General features: G+C 39.8%; 1 pseudogene; it reads right to left on the minus strand.

Moving 5' to 3' along the window:
- Positions 1–363: 363 nt before the first annotated feature.
- On the minus strand, positions 364–1257 carry LOC118833579 (annotated as a pseudogene).
- Positions 1258–6932: the final 5675 nt, after the last annotated feature.

The following is a 6932-nucleotide window of genomic DNA, read 5'->3' on the forward strand; positions in this document are numbered from 1 at the left end:
GGGGTTACAGAGAGTCAGATATGACTGAAATGACTCAACAACAACACTGAGAAATGTATGACCTGGGCCATTTTGCCCCTTGTTAGGCAGCTTGATCCTCATTCCTTACCCCCATCCCACTTCCAGCCCAGAGGATCGCAATATTTGTGCTGTACTCAGTGTGGGCACTGGACTCTATTGCAGCTCAGAAGTCCCAAACCCAACAAATTCACTATCTTAGCCTCCCCTGGGAGCAGGGACTATAAGTATATGCCACCATGCCCAGTTCCTTTTCTTGCACTTCTCTCTTTTTTTTTTTTGATGTTCAATAAGTTTATTGTCTTAATCTGAAAATCTTCATAGAAAATTACAGATTTTGATGTTTTAACTATTGGCTTCCCCTTCCTGGGCTCTGAGGAAACTCGCCTTCTTTTGAGCAATCCAGTCTTTCCTCTGGGCAAGGGACATCTTGAGGTGGTTCCATCTTTTCTTTTTAACTTCCCTCTTGGGTTTCTTTTCATACACTGGATTCTCCCATATACCAGCGTGAGCTTTCTTGTACATTCCTCCATCACGTCAGGGGTGATATTGTTCTTTATGTACTGTGAGAATTTCTTTTTATAAGCATCTTCATCTTCTTCCATGAGATAACGCATATAATCTGCAACATTTTGGCCCACGATGTGTTTATGATAGACTTCAGCAATGAAATCCTTGCTTTCTGAATCATACCCAGGGAAGCGTTTAGTACTGTGAGGAATAGACAGACTACCATCCATAGCTCCTTTCAGGGCCCCAAAGACTTTGTTTCCCGTAGTAGTTCTGGCAAGTCCTGGGTCCAAGTAGCATGTAAAAGCACCAGGCTGACCATCAATGCTTTCTACATTGTACTCATCTCCAGTCACTTCCACTTGACCTTCATAGATCTTGTCCATACCAAATCTGTTAAGAAGCCTGCAGGCCAGCAGCAGGCCTATGCAGTAAGTGGCAGCATAATTTGTCAGGCCAACCTTCACACTATACTTTGGCAACTCATGGGTATAAGCTGTACAGACAATCATATACCCTTCTATATGGGCATAAAGCAATCTGGCAGATGATATCTATGTTGGTGACTCGGACTATCACCCTGTATTTTGGTGTGTTGTACTTGTTTTTATCTTGGATTACTAAACATTTTCGTGCATAATAATCTGTTTTTCCCTCTCGCCTTCTCTGGAATTTCACTTGGTACCTCTTGAAGTAGGCCTTATTCTTGACAACTTTGACAAACCCCATCCTGCTGAACGAGACCCACGCTCTAGGCACAGACCTGCAGGCCTTGCAGCACTGGGGGGAAAAAGGCTCCTCTTGCATTTCTCAAGAAAGAAAGATATCATACGAAATCCCTTCAACAAGGTAAGTTGTGAACTCATCTGCTTTGAGTATTCTTTGGTCTTTTGACAAATGAAATTCATAGAGGATGATGCTTACAGGTTATGAGGTTAATAGATGATAAGGTGTAGCAGCATCAAGTTGACTCTTGAGGTAGTGTCAGCTTATCATAGATAGTCATACAACTGAGATAAGCTTTTGGACTTGGCCTTTGAAAGAGAGAGCAGAGATACATAGAGGGCATTTGAGAATGTTTGAAAGAGACACTGAAGAGAAAAGAGGAGCTCCACGTGGGAACTTGTATTTGGTTCCCTAGACAAGAAGCCCCAGAGATGGCAGCAGACAGAGAGAGGGACAAAGTAATGAGATCTGCTAAGCTGAGAGCTGTTGGAATGAAAAATGGTGGTAGTGGAGGGACAATGGTGGAATGACAAGAGCTCCAGGAGAAGCCCAGGGACTGTGCTGAATTCTTAGACAAAGTGGTAGAATTCTTGGACTGAGATTTCTGGCCTCAGAAAAAAAATTTCCAGACAAATCAGAAAATGCAATTGAAGAAATCCTGAAATGCATCCCTTCTTCATGTGAGCTTCCTGGCTTCCTTCAAGTGTAAGCTCACATCTCACCTTTTTCAAGAAACCTTTCTTGATCCTCCTAATGTTGTTCCTTCCTTCTGAGATAATATCCAACTTATCCTGTATGTATTTCATATATAAAGATTGTTTGCAGAGTTTCTCCTCTATTAGACTGTTAGTTCTTTGAGGCCAGGAACTGTTTTTGTCTTTCTCTGTATCCCTAGTGCTTAAAATAGTGCCTAACACATAGCTTCTCAACTTGATTTGATTTTGTGGAAAGGCAAATTCATATCTTATATTTCATTGACAATTGGAGTTATGTGAACTGAGATGGTTTGGGGTTAGGAGTTGACTCTCTAGTAATCCCAAGAACTACCGCTATTGAAGAGGGGTCTCAGCCCCAGAGTAGTACCATAAATTGAGATGATTCCTTAGGGAGGTGGAACAGACTATAAGAAGGGATTTACTTGATTCTCTAGAAATCCCAAGTTTTTTCCCCTTGTGGGTGGCCCTCAACCCCAAGCTAGTGCTATCAACCTGTGTTAAGTCATTTTTCAGTCATGTCCAAATCTTATCTCATTTGATCCTTACAATAACTCTGTAGGTGCTATTTGTTGTTGTGTGGTAGTTTCAGTTGTGTCTAACTCTTCATTTGGGGTTTTCTTGGCAGAGATACTACAGTGGTGTTCCATTTCTTTTCTCTAGTTCATTTTACAGATGACAAAACTGAGGCAAACAGGGTTAGGTGACTTGCCCAGGGTCACATAGCTAGTGGGTGTCTGAGGCCAGATTTGAACTTAGGAAGGTGAGTCTTCCTGACACCAGCCTGGGTACTCTATCCAGTGTGCCACCTAGCTGCCTTCTATCAACGTAGAGGACTGCATCTACTGTATAGTCTGTATAGAAACTGTATACTGTATAGAAACAAGGGATGTTTGTTCAAAAGACATTCTCTGCAAAGTTTTTAATTTCATGTCAGTGTGAAAGTCAATGCTATCTTATCATACCAAGATCTCCTATCATCTGGTTAATATATCAATTATCAATTAATATATCTGGTAATATATCAAAAGATATATTAAAATTATAGTTTTATCCTTACTACTATGCAAATTGGGATTGCCATAAAGTTCATATCAGTCAAGCATGAGATCATTTAGGATATAAAATTCTACTATTAATGAAGTTTTAGAGCATAGCAAACCTATGGGTCAGTATACTCACACACACACACACACACAATATGTATGCATATCGTATCATATAGACATAGAGAAACACACTTACACATATATTGATATAGTTGTATCATCTCTATTTTTATCTATATATTGGAGTATGTGTGTATAAATTATACCTACAGTACATGTAAGCGGTGACATTTTCCAAATGCTTAATTTTGTAAATGACTTTGAACTAATCTCACTTAGTCCCAGAACATTACTCAGTGATAGTTATAGTGCAAAACCAAAGTGTATGAATAACCCATATTAATCTAAATATGGCACATAGCTGGACTGATGGAAAGTCTACAGACTTTCTTTACATCTAGACAAATACACTAATTCAGTGTAGTAGGACGTATCTATCTACATATGGCTATATATATATAAACAGATATCTTTCTATCTACTATCTAGTATACAGACATATGCCACATACTGTAATACCTGGACAAATAAAATAGAAAGAAAGACAGACAGACAGACAGATAGATAGATTTGTTGTTGTTGGTTGTCCTTCATTTTTGAAGAAGACCAATGATGTCACAGGTTATGTCTTGACTTGTGGGTGAATCGCATTTAAGTGAGGCAAAGTTGCACAAAATTGTCAGCCTCACTCTCTCTTCTAGAGTCATCAAAGTCCAGTAGTAAGACAAGTCAAGATGACTGGCGATGGCCTGGGTCTCAGTGGATGATCTTGGCATCTTTGATGCCTGACCAGACTCTAAGCGTCTGTTTCACATTGTCTGTTTCCGCCACCTTCGTGGCCATTGGAACAAATTGTTCTCATCTGTCCATTCCAAAGGAAGTCTTTCCATACTTTGAGTAGACACCCCCTTAACTCACCAAAAGACTTGAGGCCTGTCAGTTACCTTCACCCTGGTTTAGCCTATCTGTCAAGACAGTGTGCTGGGGTGTGGCCTCTGGGCAAGCTGTAGCTTCTTGGAGCCACAGGTGAGAGTCAGGTGAATCAGGTAGACACCAAAGGTGGATGAGCAGCCCTGAAAAGGGCTTGGCAACCCCCACAGCAGAGATGCTAGTCCTTCTGGAACACCCTAAGCACCTCAAGATGGAAAGATGGATAGATACTAATTCGCAGTTTATTTGGACAGCCCGTTGAGTTAGTGTAGCATCTATCTAGCATCTGTTTGTCTAGCTACTATGTTATATAGCATATATATGTATGCTAGGTAGTAAACAGAAAAAATAGATATATTAATGTGATGCAGTAGTTATAAGTCTATCTTATAGGCCCAAGGCTTATGTGGAAGCCAATTGGTGCAGTGAACTTAGCATCAGGGAAACCTGAGTTCAAATCTTGTAGAATCTTGTATTTCAACATTTATGTGAGATACCTCATTGGAGGAGAGCCTTAAAAGTTGGATTTCATTTCAGTAGATCAAAAGCTTTTTAAGAGTGAATAAGCAATACATGTTTTCATCATCATCATAAGGAAACAGATAAGGGGTGCAGTGGATACAACATGGACCTGGGGTCAGGAAGACTTGAGTTCAATTCCAGCCTTGGAATTTTACTAGCTGTGTGATCCTGGTCAAGTCACTTAATATCTGTTGCCTCATTTTTCTCATCTGTGAAATGGGGATAATAATAGTACCCATCTTTTTTTTTAAACACAACTTGTTTGGGAAGAGCCCTAAAAACCAAATATTTTATTTCAGCACATTAAATGCTTTTTAAGAATCAACAAATAATAAATAGCTTCAATATCACCATATAGTCATCCCATTGACATACATAAATAGATAATATACTAACTCAGTGGGCTAACCATCCAGCTACATGCCATAATACTTAGATGCAGATATTTAAGATGTGGATAGTCACCAGTGGCTATCTAGTCAAGACCATATCCAAAAGAGAATTCACCAATACAACATGTTATTGTTGTTTAGTCATGTCCAACTCTTCGTGACCCAATTTAAGTTTTTTTTTTGACAAAGATGCTGTTTCCTTCTCCAGCTCATTTGACAGATGAAGAAACTGAGGCAAGCAAGGTTAAGTGGCTTGCCTAGGGTCACACAGCTAGTAAGCATCAGAAGCTGGTTTGGAATTCAGATCTTTCTCACCCCAGTCCCAGCACTCTATCCACTGTGCCACTCAGCTGCCCCAGTACCAAACAAGTAATAATCCAGCCTCTGCTTAAGAACCTCTCATGAATATATTCCATTCGTGGACAGCTTTAATTGTTAGGAAGTTTTTTCTAACGTTAAGCCTCAATTTGTTTCTTTGCTACTTCTATCTGTTGCTCCTGGATTTTACTCAGTGGCTTATCAAAGCAAACTCATTCCCTCTTTTATATGCCAAACTTCACCTACATGAAGACAGTTATCATTCCCCCAAATCTTTTCTTTTCCAGACTAAACATCCTCAATTCCTTCAAACTATTTTCATATAGCACAAATTCAGGGCCCCTGGCCATATTGTTTGCCCTCCCCTGGGTAGCCACCATTTTACTAATTTCTTTCCTAAGTTGAACAGGATACACCATATGTGATCTGACCAAGGTAGTACTACCTCTTCAATATTCCTAGAAACTATACCTCTCAATGCAACCCAAGATCTCATTAGTATTTTAGGAAACTATACAATGTTGTTGACCCATGCTGAACCCACAACCCTCCAGATCTACTGTTTCACCATGTTTTTCTCCCATGTTATACTTGTGAAGCTAGTTGCTTGAACCAAGGCGTAAGGTTTTGCATTCATCCCTGTTAAAGTTCATCATACTAAAGCCAGCCCAATGTCTTAGCCTCTCAATCAAGCTCTTTTTGGATTCTGACTGTCATCCAGTATGTTAGCTGCTCTTTCCAGTTTTGAGTCATTTGCAGATTTGATAAGCATGCCTTTACCCAAGTCTTCTGTACGTACTTAGGTTCAGCTGCTCTTCTAGACTTCATCTTTGCTGATGTCATTACCTCTTCAGTATCCCATGTACGCTCTGAACAAATGGCAGAGACCAAATTTACTATCTTCATTAATGAAAATAGATCATTATAGAAACATTAGGAGGTCTGTTTCATTTTGCACATCTAAAAGAGGACAGCAAAGCAAATGCTCTTCAAATGATATGGCTGAGTGAATAGCAGTTGAGGAGAAAACAAGCCTTCGGGGAATTTGGCATGAGACTTAGCTTTTCTTCCTTCCTTCCTTCCTTCCTTCCTTCCTTCCTTCCTTCCTTCCTTCCTTCCTTCCTTCCTTCCTTCCTTCCTTCTTTCCTTCCTTCCTTCTTTCCTTCCTTCCTTCCTTCTTTCCTTCCTTCCTTCTTTCCTTCCTTTTTTCTTTCTTTCTTTCTTTCTTTCTTTCTTTCTTTCTTTCTTTCTTTCTTTCTTTCTTTCTTTCTTTCTTTCTTTCTTTCTTTCTTTCACTGTCCTGCTTGTAACCTTCTGTCATCCTCCTCTGTAATGTTTTACAAATGAGTTGGTACTCTTAGCTGGTGTTGCACTTGGTGGTCATGTGTTTTCACTTGGCAAGGAGTTCAAGTGTCTTCTGACTAAAGTGGTTTCCAGGCTTGCCAGCCTCCTTGTTGTGGCAACTGTTTCGCATGAGTTAAGCTTTTCCAAGAAATGGTAGTATGGTCTATGCCTTTATCTATTTCCCTTTTTATGGAGTCTACAATTTATTTAAACAGGTGAGGTTGGAGGTGCTTTAATGGAACACAACTTCTTTCCATGTTTAAATGCCAAATTAGGGGAAAAAAAGTTCCTATACATTTACCCTCCTTTGGTCTGACTTCTCACAAAGATCAGACAGCTGAAGATGCAAT

The sequence above is a fragment of the Trichosurus vulpecula genome, chromosome 1 (genome assembly GCF_011100635.1).
Source record: "Trichosurus vulpecula isolate mTriVul1 chromosome 1, mTriVul1.pri, whole genome shotgun sequence".
Taxonomy (NCBI): Eukaryota; Metazoa; Chordata; class Mammalia; order Diprotodontia; family Phalangeridae; genus Trichosurus; species Trichosurus vulpecula.